Source organism: Bombus vancouverensis, chromosome 1 (assembly GCF_051014615.1).
Source record: "Bombus vancouverensis nearcticus chromosome 1, iyBomVanc1_principal, whole genome shotgun sequence".
NCBI lineage: Eukaryota > Metazoa > Arthropoda > Insecta > Hymenoptera > Apidae > Bombus > Bombus vancouverensis.
Genome location: NC_134911.1, coordinates 8,497,042 through 8,513,689, shown reverse-complemented (window position 1 = coordinate 8,513,689; position 16,648 = coordinate 8,497,042).

Below are 16,648 nucleotides of genomic sequence, written 5' to 3'. Positions count from 1 at the left end.
TATAACGTTATAACGTATTACGTTATATGGTACATCGTTATAACGTATTACGTTATATGGTATAACGTTATAACGTTTTACGTTATATGGTATTACGTTATAACGTATTACGTTATATGGAATAACGTTATAACGTATTACGTTATATGGTATAACGTTATAACGTATTGCGTTATATGGTACAACGCTATAACGTATTACGTTATATGGTACAACGTTATAACGTATTACGTTATATGGTACAACGTTATAACGTATTATCTTATATGGTATAACGCTATAGCGTATTACTTGATATGGTATAACGTCATATGGTATAAAGTTATAACGTATTGCGTTATATGGTATTACGTTATAACGTATTACGTTATATGGTATAACGTTATAACGTATTGCGTTATATGGTATAACGTTATAACGTATTACGTTATATGGTATAACGTCATATGGTATAACGTTATATGGTACAACGTTATAACGTATTACGTTATATGGTATAACGTTATAACGTATTACGTTATATGGTATTACGTCATAACGTATTACGATATATGGTATAACGTTATAACGTATTACGTTATAACGTATTACGTCATAACGTATTACGATATATGGTATAACGTTATAACGTATTACGTTATATGGTATAACGTTATAACGTATTACGTTATATGGTATAACGTCATATGGTATAACGTTATAACGTGTTACGTTATATGGTATTACGTTATAACGTATTACGTTATATGGTATAACGATATAACGTATTACGTGATATGGTATAATGTCATAGGGTATAACGTTATATCGTATTACGTTATATGGTACAACGTTATAACGTGTTATATTATATGGTATAATGCTATAGCGTATTACGTGATATGGTATAACGTCATATGGTATAACGTTATACGGTATAACGTTATAATGTATTGAGTTATATGGTATACCACTATAACGTATTGCGTTATATGGTATAACGTTATAACGTATTACGTTATATGGTATAACGTTATAACGTATTACGTTATATGGTATAACGTCATATGGTATAACGTTATAACGTGTTACGTTATATGGTATTACGTTATAACGTATTACGTTATATGGTATAACGATATAACGTATTACGTGATATGGTATAATGTCATAGGGTATAACGTTATATCGTATTACGTTATATGGTATAACGTTATAACGTATTACGTTATATGGTATTACGTTATAACGTATTACGTTATATGGAATAACGTTATAACGTATTACGTTATATGGTATTACGTCATAACGTATTACGATATATTGTATAACGTTATGACGTATTACGTTATATGGTACATCGTTATAACGTATTACGTTATATGGTATAACGTTATAACGTATTACGTTATATGGTATTACGTTATAACGTATTACGTTATATGGTATAACGTTATAACGTATTACGTTATATGGTATTACGTTATAACGTATTACGTTATATGGAATAACGTTATAACGTATTACGTTATATGGTATAACGTTATAACGTATTACGTAATATGGTATAACGTATCATGGTATTACGTTATAACGTATTACGTTATATGGTATAAGTTTATAACGTAATACCTTATATGGTATAACGTTATAACATATTACGGTATATGGTATAACGTCATATGGTATAACGTTATATTGTATTACGTTATATGGTATAACGTTATAACGATATAACGTATTTCGTTATATGGTAAAACGTTATATGGTATAAAGTTATATGCTATAACGTTATGACGTATTACGTTATATGGTATAACGTCATATGGTATAACGTTATAACGTATTACGTTATATGGTATAAGTTTATAACGTAGTACCTTATATGATATAACGTTATAACATATTACGGTATATGGTATAACGTCATATGGTATAACGTTATATTGTATTACGTTATATGGTATAACGTTATAACGCATTACGTTATATGGTATAACGTTATAACGTATTACGTTATATGGTACAACGCTATAGCGTATTACGTGATATGCTATAACGTCATATGTTATAACGTTATAACGTATTACGTTATATGGTATTACGTTATAACGTATTACGTTATATGGTACAACGCTATAGCGTATTACGTGATATGGTATAACGTCATATGGTATAACGTTATAACGTATTACGTTATATGGTATAACGTTATAACGTTATAACGTATTACGTTATATAGTAAAACGTTATATGGTATAACGTTATATGGTATAACGTTATGACGTATTGCGGTATATGGTACAACGCCATATGGTATAACGTTATAACGTATTGCGTTATATGGTACAACGTTATAACGTATTACGTTATATGGTACAACGTTATAACGAATTACGTTATATGGTATAACGTTATAACGTATTACGTTATATGGAATTACGTTATAACGTATTACGTTATATAGAATAACGTTATAACGTATTACGTTATATGGTATTACGTCATAACGTATTACGATATATGGTATAACGTTATAACGTATTACGTTATAACGTATTACGTGATATGGTATAACGTCATATGGTATAACGTTATAACGTATTACGTTATATGGTATAAGTTTATAACGTAATACCTTATATGGTATAACGTTATAACATATTACGGTATATGGTATAACGTCATATGGTATAACGTTATATTGTATTACGATATATGGTATAACGTTATAACGTATTACGTTATAACGTATCACGTTATATGGTATAACGTTATAACGTATTACGTGATATGGTATAACGTCATATGGTATAACGTTATATTGTATTACGTTATATGGTATAACGTTATAACGTATTACGTTATATGGTATAACGTTATAACGTATTATGTTATATGGTATAACGCTATAGCGAATTACGTGATATGGTATAACGTCATATGTTATAACGTTATAACGTATTACGTTATATGGTATAACGTTATAACATATTACGTTATATGGTATAACGTTATAACGTTATAACGTATTATGTTATATGGTAAAACGTTATATGGTATAACTTTATGACGTATTACGTTATATGGTATAACGTCATATGGTATAACGTTATAACGTATTACGTTATATGGTATACGTTTATAACGTAATACCTTATATGATATAACCTTATAACATATTACGGTATATGGTATAACGTCATATGGTATAACGTTATATTGTATTACGTTATATGGTATAACGTTATAACGCATTACGTTATATGGTATAACGTTTTAACGTATTATGTTATATGGTATAACGCTATAGCGTATTACGTGATATGGTATAACGTCATATGTTATAACGTTATAACGTATTACGTTATATGGTATAACGTTATAACCTATAGCGTTATATGGTACAACGTTATAACGTATTACGTTATATGGTATTACGTCATAACGTATTACGATATATGGTATAACGTTATAACGTATTACGTTATATGGTACATCGTTATAACGTATTACGTTATATGGTATAACGTTATAACGTTTTACGTTATATGGTATTACGTTATAACGTATTACGTTATATGGAATAACGTTATAACGTATTACGTTATATGGTATAACGTTATAACGTATTGCGTTATATGGTACAACGCTATAACGTATTACGTTATATGGTACAACGTTATAACGTATTACGTTATATGGTACAACGTTATAACGTATTATCTTATATGGTATAACGCTATAGCGTATTACGTGATATGGTATAACGTCATATGGTATAAAGTTATAACGTATTGCGTTATATGGTATTACGTTATAACGTATTACGTTATATGGTATAACGTTATAACGTATTGCGTTATATGGTATAACGTTATAACGTATTACGTTATATGGTATAACGTCATATGGTATAACGTTATATGGTACAACGTTATAACGTATTACGTTATATGGTATAACGTTATAACGTATTACGTTATATGGTATTACGTCATAACGTATTACGATATATGGTATAACGTTATAACGTATTACGTTATAACGTATTACGTTATAACGTATTACGTCATAACGTATTACGATATATGGTATAACGTTATAACGTATTACGTTATATGGTATAACGTTATAACGTATTACGTTATATGGTATAACGTCATATGGTATAACGTTATAACGTGTTACGTTATATGGTATTACGTTATAACGTATTACGTTATATGGTATAACGATATAACGTATTACGTGATATGGTATAATGTCATAGGGTATAACGTTATATCGTATTACGTTATATGGTACAACGTTATAACGTGTTATATTATATGGTATAATGCTATAGCGTATTACGTGATATGGTATAACGTCATATGGTATAACGTTATACGGTATAACGTTATAATGTATTGAGTTATATGGTATACCACTATAACGTATTGCGTTATATGGTATAACGTTATAACGTATTACGTTATATGGTATAACGTTATAACGTATTACGTTATATGGTATAACGTTATAACGTGTTACGTTATATGGTATTACGTTATAACGTATTACGTTATATGGTATAACGATATAACGTATTACGTGATATGGTATAATGTCATAGGGTATAACGTTATATCGTATTACGTTATATGGTATAACGTTATAACGTATTACGTTATATGGTATTACGTTATAACGTATTACGTTATATGGAATAACGTTATAACGTATTACGTTATATGGTATTACGTCATAACGTATTACGATATATTGTATAACGTTATGACGTATTACGTTATATGGTACATCGTTATAACGTATTACGTTATATGGTATAACGTTATAACGTATTACGTTATATGGTATTACGTTATAACGTATTACGTTATATGGTATAACGTTATAACGTATTACGTTATATGGTATTACGTTATAACGTATTACGTTATATGGAATAACGTTATAACGTATTACGTTATATGGTATAACGTTATAACGTATTACGTAATATGGTATAACGTATCATGGTATTACGTTATAACGTATTACGTTATATGGTATAAGTTTATAACGTAATACCTTATATGGTATAACGTTATAACATATTACGGTATATGGTATAACGTCATATGGTATAACGTTATATTGTATTACGTTATATGGTATAACGTTATAACGATATAACGTATTTCGTTATATGGTAAAACGTTATATGGTATAAAGTTATATGCTATAACGTTATGACGTATTACGTTATATGGTATAACGTCATATGGTATAACGTTATAACGTATTACGTTATATGGTATAAGTTTATAACGTAGTACCTTATATGATATAACGTTATAACATATTACGGTATATGGTATAACGTCATATGGTATAACGTTATATTGTATTACGTTATATGGTATAACGTTATAACGCATTACGTTATATGGTATAACGTTATAACGTATTACGTTATATGGTACAACGCTATAGCGTATTACGTGATATGCTATAACGTCATATGTTATAACGTTATAACGTATTGCGTTATATGGTACAACGTTATAACGTATTACGTTATATGGTACAACGTTATAACGTATTACGTTATATGGTATAACGTTATAACGTATTACGTTATATGGTATTACGTTATAACGTATTACGTTATATGGTACAACGCTATAGCGTATTACGTGATATGGTATAACGTCATATGGTATAACGTTATAACGTATTACGTTATATGGTATAACGTTACAACATATTTCGTTATACGGTATTAAGTTACATGGTATAACGTTATAACGTTATAACGTATTACGTTATATAGTAAAACGTTATATGGTATAACGTTATATGGTATAACGTTATGACGTATTGCGGTATATGGTACAACGCCATATGGTATAACGTTATAACGTATTACGTTATATGGTATTACGTTATAACGTATTACGTTATATGGTATAACGATATAACGTATTACGTGATATGGTATAATGTCATAGGGTATAACGTTATATCGTATTACGTTATATGGTATAACGTTATAACGTGTTATGTTATATGGTATAATGCTATAGCGTATTACGTGATATGGTATAACGTCATATGGTATAACGTTATACGGTATAACGTTATAATGTATTGAGTTATATGGTATAACACTATAACGTATTGCGTTATATGGTATAACGTTATAACGTATTACGTTATATGGTATAACGTTATAATGTATTGCGTTATATGGTATAACGCTATAACGTATTACGTTATATGGTATTACGTTAAAACGTGTAGCGTTATATGGTATAACGTTATAACGTATTACGTTATATGGTGTAACGTTATAACGTATTACGTTATAACATATTACGTTATATGATCTTACGTTATATGGTATAACGCTATAATGTATTACGTTATATGGTATAACGTTATAACGTATTACGTTATATGGTATAACGTTATAACATATTACGTTATATGGTATTACGTTGTATGGTATAACGTTATAACGTATTACGTTATATGGTATAACGTTATAACGTTATAACGTATTACGTTATATAGTAAAACGTTATATGGTATAACGTTATATGGTATAACGTTATGACGTATTGCGGTATATGGTACAACGTCATATGGTAATACGTTATAACGTATTACGTTATATGGTATTACGTTATAACGTATTACGTTATATGGTATAACGTTATAACGTATTACGTTAGATGGTATAACGTTATAACGTATTATGTTATATGGTATAACGCTATAGAGTATTACGTGATACGGTATATCGTCATATGGTATAACGTTATAACGTATTGCGTTATATGGTATTACGTTATAACGTATTACGTTATATGGTATAACGTTATAACGTATTGCGTTATATGGTACAACGTTATAACGTATTACGTTATATGGTACAACGTTATAACGAATTACGTTATATGGTATAACGTTATAACGTATTACGTTATATGGTATTACGTCATAACGTATTAGGATATATGGTATAACGTTATAACGTATTACGTTATAACGTATTACGTTATAACGTATTACGTTATATGGTATAACGTTATAACGTATTACGTGATATGGTATAACGTCATATGGTATAACGTTATAACGTATTACGATATATGGTATAAGTTTATAACGTAATACCTTATATGGTATAACGTCATATGGTATAACGTTATATTGTATTACGATATATGGTATAACGTTATAACGTATTACGTTATAACGTATTACGTTATATGGTATAACGTTATAACGTATTACGTGATATGGTATAACGTCATATGGTATAACGTTATATTGTATTACGTTATATGGTATAACGTTATAACGTAATACCTTATATGATATAACGATATAACATATTACGGTATATGGTATAACGTCATATGGTATAACGTTATATTGTATTACGTTATATGGTATAACGTTATAACGCATTACGTTATATGGTATAACGTTTTAACGTAATATGTTATATGGTATAACGCTATAGCGTATTACGTGATATGGTATAACGTCATATGTTATAACGTTATAACGTATTACATTATATGGTATAACGTTATAACATATTACGTTATATGGTATAACGTTATAACGTTATAACGTATTATGTTATATGGTAAAACGTTATATGGTATAACTTTATGACGTATTACGTTATATGGTATAACGTCATATGGTATAACGTCATATGGTATAACGTTATAACGTATTACGTTATATGGTATACGTTTATAACGTAATACCTTATATGATATAACGTTATAACATATTACGGTATATGGTATAACGTCATATGGTATAACGTTATATTGTATTACGTTATATGGTATAACGTTATAACGCATTACGTTATATGGTATAACGTTTTAACGTAATATGTTATATGGTATAACGCTATAGCGTATTACGTGATATGGTATAACGTCATATGTTATAACGTTATAACGTATTACGTTATATGGTATAACGTTATAACCTATTGCGTTATATGGTACAACGTTATAACGTATTACGTTATATGGTATTACGTCATAACGTATTACGATATATGGTGTAACGTTATAACGTATTACGTTATATGGTACATCGTTATAACGTATTACGTTATATGGTATAACGTTATAACGTTTTACGTTATATGGTATTACGTTATAACGTATTACGTTATATGGAATAACGTTATAACGTATTACGTTATATGGTATAACGTTATAACGTATTGCGTTATATGGTACAACGCTATAACGTATTACGTTATATGGTACAACGTTATAACGTATTACGTTATATGGTACAACGTTATAACGTATTATCTTATATGGTATAACGCTATAGCGTATTACGTGATATGGTATAACGTCATATGGTATAACGTTATAACGTATTGCGTTATATGGTATTACGTTATAACGTATTACGTTATATGGTATAACGTTATAACGTATTGCGTTATATGGTATAACGTTATAACGTATTACGTTATATGGTATAACGTCATATGGTATAACGTTATATGGTACAACGTTATAACGTATTACGTTATATGGTATAACGTTATAACGTATTACGTTATATGGTATTACGTCATAACGTATTACGATATATGGTATAACGTTATAACGTATTACGTTATAACGTATTACGTCATAACGTATTACGATATATGGTATAACGTTATAACGTATTACGTTATATGGTATAACGTTATAACGTATTACGTTATATGGTATAACGTCATATGGTATAACGTTATAACGTGTTACGTTATATGGTATTACGTTATAACGTATTACGTTATAACGTATTACGTTATATGGTATAACGATATAACGTATTACGTGATATGGTATAATGTCATAGGGTATAACGTTATATCGTATTACGTTGTATGGTACAACGTTATAACGTGTTATGTTATATGGTATAATGCTATAGCGTATTACGTGATATGGTATAACGTCATATGGTATAGCGTTATACGGTATAACGTTATAATGTATTGAGTTATATGGTATAACACTATAACGTATTGCGTTATATGGTATAACGTTATAACGTATTACGTTATATGGTATAACGTTATAATGTATTGCGTTATATGGTATAACGCTATAACGTATTGCGTGATATGGTATAACGTTATAACGTATTACGTTATATGGTATTACGTTATATGGTATTACGTTATAACGTATTACGTTATATGGTATAACGTTATAACGTATTGCGTTATATGGTATAACGTTATAACGTATTACGTTATATGGTATAACGTCATATGGTATAACGTTATATGGTACAACGTTATAACGTATTACGTTATATGGTATAACGTTATAACGTATTACGTTATATGGTATTACGTCATAACGTATTACGTTATATGGTATAACGTTATAACGTATTGCGTTATATGGTATAACGTTATAACGTATTACGTTATATGGTACAACGTTATAACGTATTACGTTATATGGTACATCGTTATAACGTATTACGTTATATGGTATAACGTTATAACGTTTTACGTTATATGGTATTACGTTATAACGTATTACGTTATATGGAATAACGTTATAACGTATTACGTTATATGGTATAACGTTATAACGTATTGCGTTATATGGTACAACGCTATAACGTATTACGTTATATGGTACAACGTTATAACGTATTACGTTATATGGTACAACGTTATAACGTATTATCTTATATGGTATAACGCTATAGCGTATTACGTGATATGGTATAACGTCATATGGTATAACGTTATAACGTATTGCGTTATATGGTATTACGTTATAACGAATTACGTTATATGGTATAACGTTATAACGTATTGCGTTATATGGTATAACGTTATAACGTATTACGTTATATGGTATAACGTCATATGGTATAACGTTATATGGTACAACGTTATAACGTATTACGTTATATGGTATAACGTTATAACGTATTACGTTATATGGTATTACGTCATAACGTATTACGATATATGGTATAACGTTATAACGTATTACGTTATAACGTATTACGTCATAACGTATTACGATATATGGTATAACGTTATAACGTATTACGTTATATGGTATAACGTTATAACGTATTACGTTATATGGTATAACGTCATATGGTATAACGTTATAACGTGTTACGTTATATGGTATTACGTTATAACGTATTACGTTATATGGTATAACGATATAACGTATTACGTGATATGGTATAATGTCATAGGGTATAACGTTATATCGTATTACGTTATATGGTACAACGTTATAACGTGTTATGTTATATGGTATAATGCTATAGCGTATTACGTGATATGGTATAACGTCATATGGTATAACGTTATACGGTATAACGTTATAATGTATTGAGTTATATGGTATAACACTATAACGTATTGCGTTATATGGTATAACGTTATAACGTATTACGTTATATGGTATAACGTTATAATGTATTGCGTTATATGGTATAACGCTATAACGTATTGCGTGATATGGTATAACGTTATAACGTATTACGTTATATGGTATTACGTTATAACATATTACGTTATATGATCTTACGTTATATGGTATAACGCTATAACGTATTACGTTATATGGTATAACGTTATAACGTATTACGTTATATGGTATAACGTTATAACATATTACGTTATATGGTATTACGTTATATGGTATAACGTTATAACGTATTACGTTATATGGTATAACGTTATAACATTATAACGTATTACGTTATATAGTAAAACGTTATATGGTATAACGTTATATGGTATAACGTTATGACGTATTGCGGTATATGGTACAACGTCATATGGTAATACGTTATAACGTATTACGTTATATGGTATTACGTTAAAACGTATTACGTTATATGGTATAACGTTATAACGTATTACGTTATATGGTATAACGTTATAACGTATTATGTTATATGGTATAACGCTATAGCGTATTACGTGATATGGTATATCGTCATATGGTATAACGTTATAACGTATTGCGTTATATGGTATTACGTTATAACGTATTACGTTATATGGTATAACGTTATAACGTATTGCGTTATATGGTACAACGTTATAACGTATTACGTTATATGGTACAACGTTATAACGAATTACGTTATATGGTATAACGTTATAACGTATTACGTTATATGGAATTACGTTATAACGTATTACGTTATATAGAATAACGTTATAACGTATTACGTTATATGGTATTACGTCATAACGTATTACGATATATGGTATAACGTTATAACGTATTACGTTATAACGTATTACGTTATATGGTATAACGTTATAACGTATTACGTGATATGGTATAACGTCATATGTTATAACGTTATAACGTATTACGTTATATGGTATAAGTTTATAACGTAATACCTTATATGGTATAACGTTATAACATATTACGGTATATGGTATAACGTCATATGGTATAACGTTATATTGTATTACGATATATGGTATAACGTTATAACGTATTACGTTATAACGTATTACGTTATATGGTATAACGTTACAACGTATTACGTGATATGGTATAACGTCATATGGTATAACGTCATAACGTATTACGTTATATGGTATAAGTTTATAACGTAATACCTTATATGATATAACGTTATAACATATTACGGTATATGGTATAACGTCATATGGTATAACGTTATATTGTATTACGTTATATGGTATAACGTTATAACGCATTACGTTATATGGTATAACGTTATAACGTAATATGTTATATGGTATAACGCTATAGCGTATTACGTGATATGGTATAACGTCATATGTTATAACGTTATAACGTATTACGTTATATGGTATAACGTTATAACCTATTGCGTTATATGGTACAACGTTATAACGTATTACGTTATATGGTATTACGTCATAACGTATTACGATATATGGTATAACGTTATAACGTATTACGTTATATGGTACATCGTTATAACGTATTTCGTTATATGGTATAACGTTATAACGTTTTACGTTATATGGTATTACGTTATAACGTATTACGTTATATGGAATAACGTTATAACGTATTGCGTTATATGGTATAACGTTATAACGTATTGCGTTATATGGTACAACGCTATAACGTATTACGTTATATGGTACAACGTTATAACGTATTACGTTATATGGTATAACGTTATAACGTATTATCTTATATGGTATAACGCTATAGCGTATTACGTGATATGGTATAACGTCATATGGTATAACGTTATAACGTATTGCGTTATATGGTATTACGTTATAACGTATTATGTTATAAGGTATAACGCTATAGCGTATTACGTGATATGGTATAACGTCATATGGTATAACGTTATAACATATTGCGTTATATGGTATTACGTTATAACGTATTATGTTATAAGGTATAACGCTATAGCGTATTACGTGATATGGTATAACGTCATATGGTATAACGTTATAACGTATTACGTTATATAGAATAACGTTATAACGTATTACGTTATATGGTATTACGTCATAACGTATTACGATATATAGTATAACGTTATAACGTATTACGTTATATGGTATAACGTTATAACGTATTACGTGATATGGTACAACGTCATATGGTATAACTTTATAACGTATTACGTTATATGGTATAAGTTTATAACGTAATACCTTATATGGTATAACGTTATAACATATTACGGAATATGGTATAACGTCATATGGTATAACGTTATATTGTATTACGATATATGGTATAACGTTATAACGTATTACGTTATATGGAATTACGTTATAACGTATTACGTTATATAGAATAACGTTATAACGTATTACGTTATATAGAATAACGTTATAACGTATTACGTTATATGGTATTACGTTATAACGTATTACGTTATATGGAATAACGTCATAACGTATTACGTTATATGGTATTACGTCATAACGTATTACGATATATGGTATAACGTTATAACGTATTACGTTATATGGTATAACGTTATAACGTATTACGTTATATGGTATAACGTTATAACGTTATAACGTATTACGTTATATGGTAAAACGTTATATGGTATAACGTTATGACGTATTACGTTATATGGCATAACGTCATATGGTATAACGTTATAACGTATTACGTTATATGGTATAAGTTTATAACGTAATACCTTATATGATATAACGTTATAACATATTACGGTTTATGGTATAACGTCATATGGTATAACGTTATATTGTATTACGTTATATGGTATAACGTTATAACGTATTGCGTTATATGGTACAACGTTATAACGTATTACGTTATATGGTACAACGTTATAACGTATTACGTTATATGGTATAACGTTATAACGTATTACGTTATATGGTATTACGTCATAACGTATTACGATATATTGTATAACGTTATGACGTATTACGATATATTGTATAACGTTATAACGTATTACGTTATATGGTATAACGTTATAACGTTTTACGTTATACGGTATTACGTTATAACGTATTACGTTATATGGAATAACGTTATAACGTATTACGTTATATGGTATTACGTCATAACGTATTACGATATGTGGTATAACGTTATAACGTATTACGTTATATGGTATAACGTTATAACGTATTACGTGATATGGTATAACGTCGCATGGTATTACGTTATAACGTATTACGTTATATGGTATAAGTTTATAACGTAATACCTTATATGGTATAACGTTATAACGTATTACGTTATATGGAATAACGTTATAACGTATTACGTTATATGGTATTACGTCATAACGTATTACGATATGTGGTATAACGTTATAACGTATTACGTTATAACGTATTACGTTATATGGTATAACGTTATAACGATATAACGTATTACGTTATATGGTAAAACGTTATATGGTATTACGTTATATGGTATAACGTTATGACGTATTACGTTATATGGTATAACGTCATATGGTATAACGTTATAACGTATTACGTTATATGGTATAAGTTTATAACGTAATACCTTATATGATATAACGTTATAACATATTATGTTATATGGTATAACGCTATAGCGTATTACGTGATATGGTATAACGTCATATGTTATAACGTTATAACGTATTACGTTATATGGTATAACGTTATAACGTATTGCGTTATATGGTACAACGTTATAACGTATTACGTTATATGGTACAACGTTATAACGTATTACGTTATATGGTATAACGTTATAACGTATTACGTTATATGGTATTACGTCATAACGTATGACGATATATTGTATAACGTTATGACGTATTATGTTATACGGTATATCGCTATAGCGTATGACGTGATATGGTATAACGTCATATGGTATAACGTTATATGGTATAACGTTATAACGTATTACGTTATATGGTATTACGTTATAACGTATTACGTTATATGGAATAACGTTATAACGTATTACGTAATATGGTATAACGTTATAATGTATTGCGTTATATGGTATAACGCTATAACGTATTGCGTGATATGGTATAACGTTATAACGTATTACGTTATATGGTATTACGTTATAACATATTACGTTATATGATCTTACGTTATATGGTATAACGCTATAACGTATTACGTTATATGGTATAACGTTATAACGTATTACGTGATATGGTATAACGTCATATGGTATAACGTTATATGGTATAACGTTATAACGTATTGCGTTATATGGTACAACGTTAAAACGTATTACGTTATATGGTACAACGTTATAACGTATTACGTTATATGGTATAACGTTATAACGTATTACGTTATATGGTATTACGTTATAACGTATTACGTTATATGGAATAACGTTATATCGTATTACGTTATATGGTATAACGTTATAACGTATTACGTTATATGGTACAACGTTATAACGTATTACGTTATATGGTATAACGTTATAACGTATTACGTTATATGGTATTACGTTATAACGTATTACGTTATATGGAATAACGTTATATCGTATTACGTTATATGGTATAACGTTATAACGTATTATGTTATACGGTATATCGCTATAGCGTATGACGTGATATGGTATAACGTCATATGGTATAACGTTATATGGTATAACGTTATAACGTATTACGTTATATGGTATTACGTTATAACGTATTACGTTATATGGAATAACGTTATAACGTTTTACGTTATACGGTATTACGTTATAACGTATTACGTTATATGGAATAACGTTATAACGTATTACGTTATATGGTATTACGTCATAACGTATTACGATATGTGGTATAACGTTATAACGTATTACGTTATAACGTATTACGTTATATGGTATAACGTTATAACGTATTACGTGATATGGTATAACGTCGCATGGTATTACGTTATAACGTATTACGTTATATGGTATAAGTTTATAACGTAATACCTTATATGGTATAACGTTATAACATATTACGGTATATGGTATAACGTCATATGGTATAACGTTATATTGTATTACGTTATATGGTATAACGTTATAACGCATTACGTGATATGGTATAGCGTCTTATGTTATAACGTTATAACGTATTACGTTATATGGTATAACGTTATAACGTATTGCGTTATATGGTACAACGTTATAACGTATTACGTTATATGGTACAACGTTATAACGTATTACGTTATATGGTATAACGTTATAACGTATTACGTTATATGGTAACACGTTATAACGTATTACGTTATATGGAATAACGTTATAACGTATTACGTTATATGGTATTACGTCATAACGTATTACGATATATGGTATAACGTCATATGGTATAACGTTATAACGTGTTAGGTTATATGGTATTACGTTATAACGTATTACGTTATATGGTATAACGTTATAACGTATTACGTGATATGGTATAACGTCATATCGTATAACGTTATATCGTATTACGTTATATGGTATTACGTTATAACGTATTATGTTATACGGTATATCGCTATAGCGTATTACGTGATATGGTATAACGTCATATGGTATAACGTTATATGGTATAACGTTATAACGTATTGCGTTATATGGTACAACGTTATAACGTATTACGTTATATGGTACAACGTTATAACGTATTACGTTATATGGTATAACGTTATAACGTATTACGTTATATGGTATTACGTTATAACGTATTACGTTATATGGAATAACGTTATATCGTATTACGTTATATGGTATAACGATATAACGTATTATGTTATACGGTATATCGCTATAGCGTATGACGTGATATGGTATAACGTCATATGGTATAACGTTATATGGTATAACGTTATAACGTATTACGTTATATGGTATTACGTTATAACGTATTACGTTATATGGAATAACGTTATAACGTATTACGTAATATGGTATAACGTTATAACGTATTACGTTATATGGTGTAACGTTATAATGTATTACGTTATATGGTATAACGTTATAACATATTACGTTATATGATCTTACGTTATATGGTATAACGTTATAATGTATTATGTTATATGGTATAACGCTATAGCGTATTACGTGATATGGTATAACGTCATATGTTATAACGTTATAACGTATAACGTCATATGTTATAACGT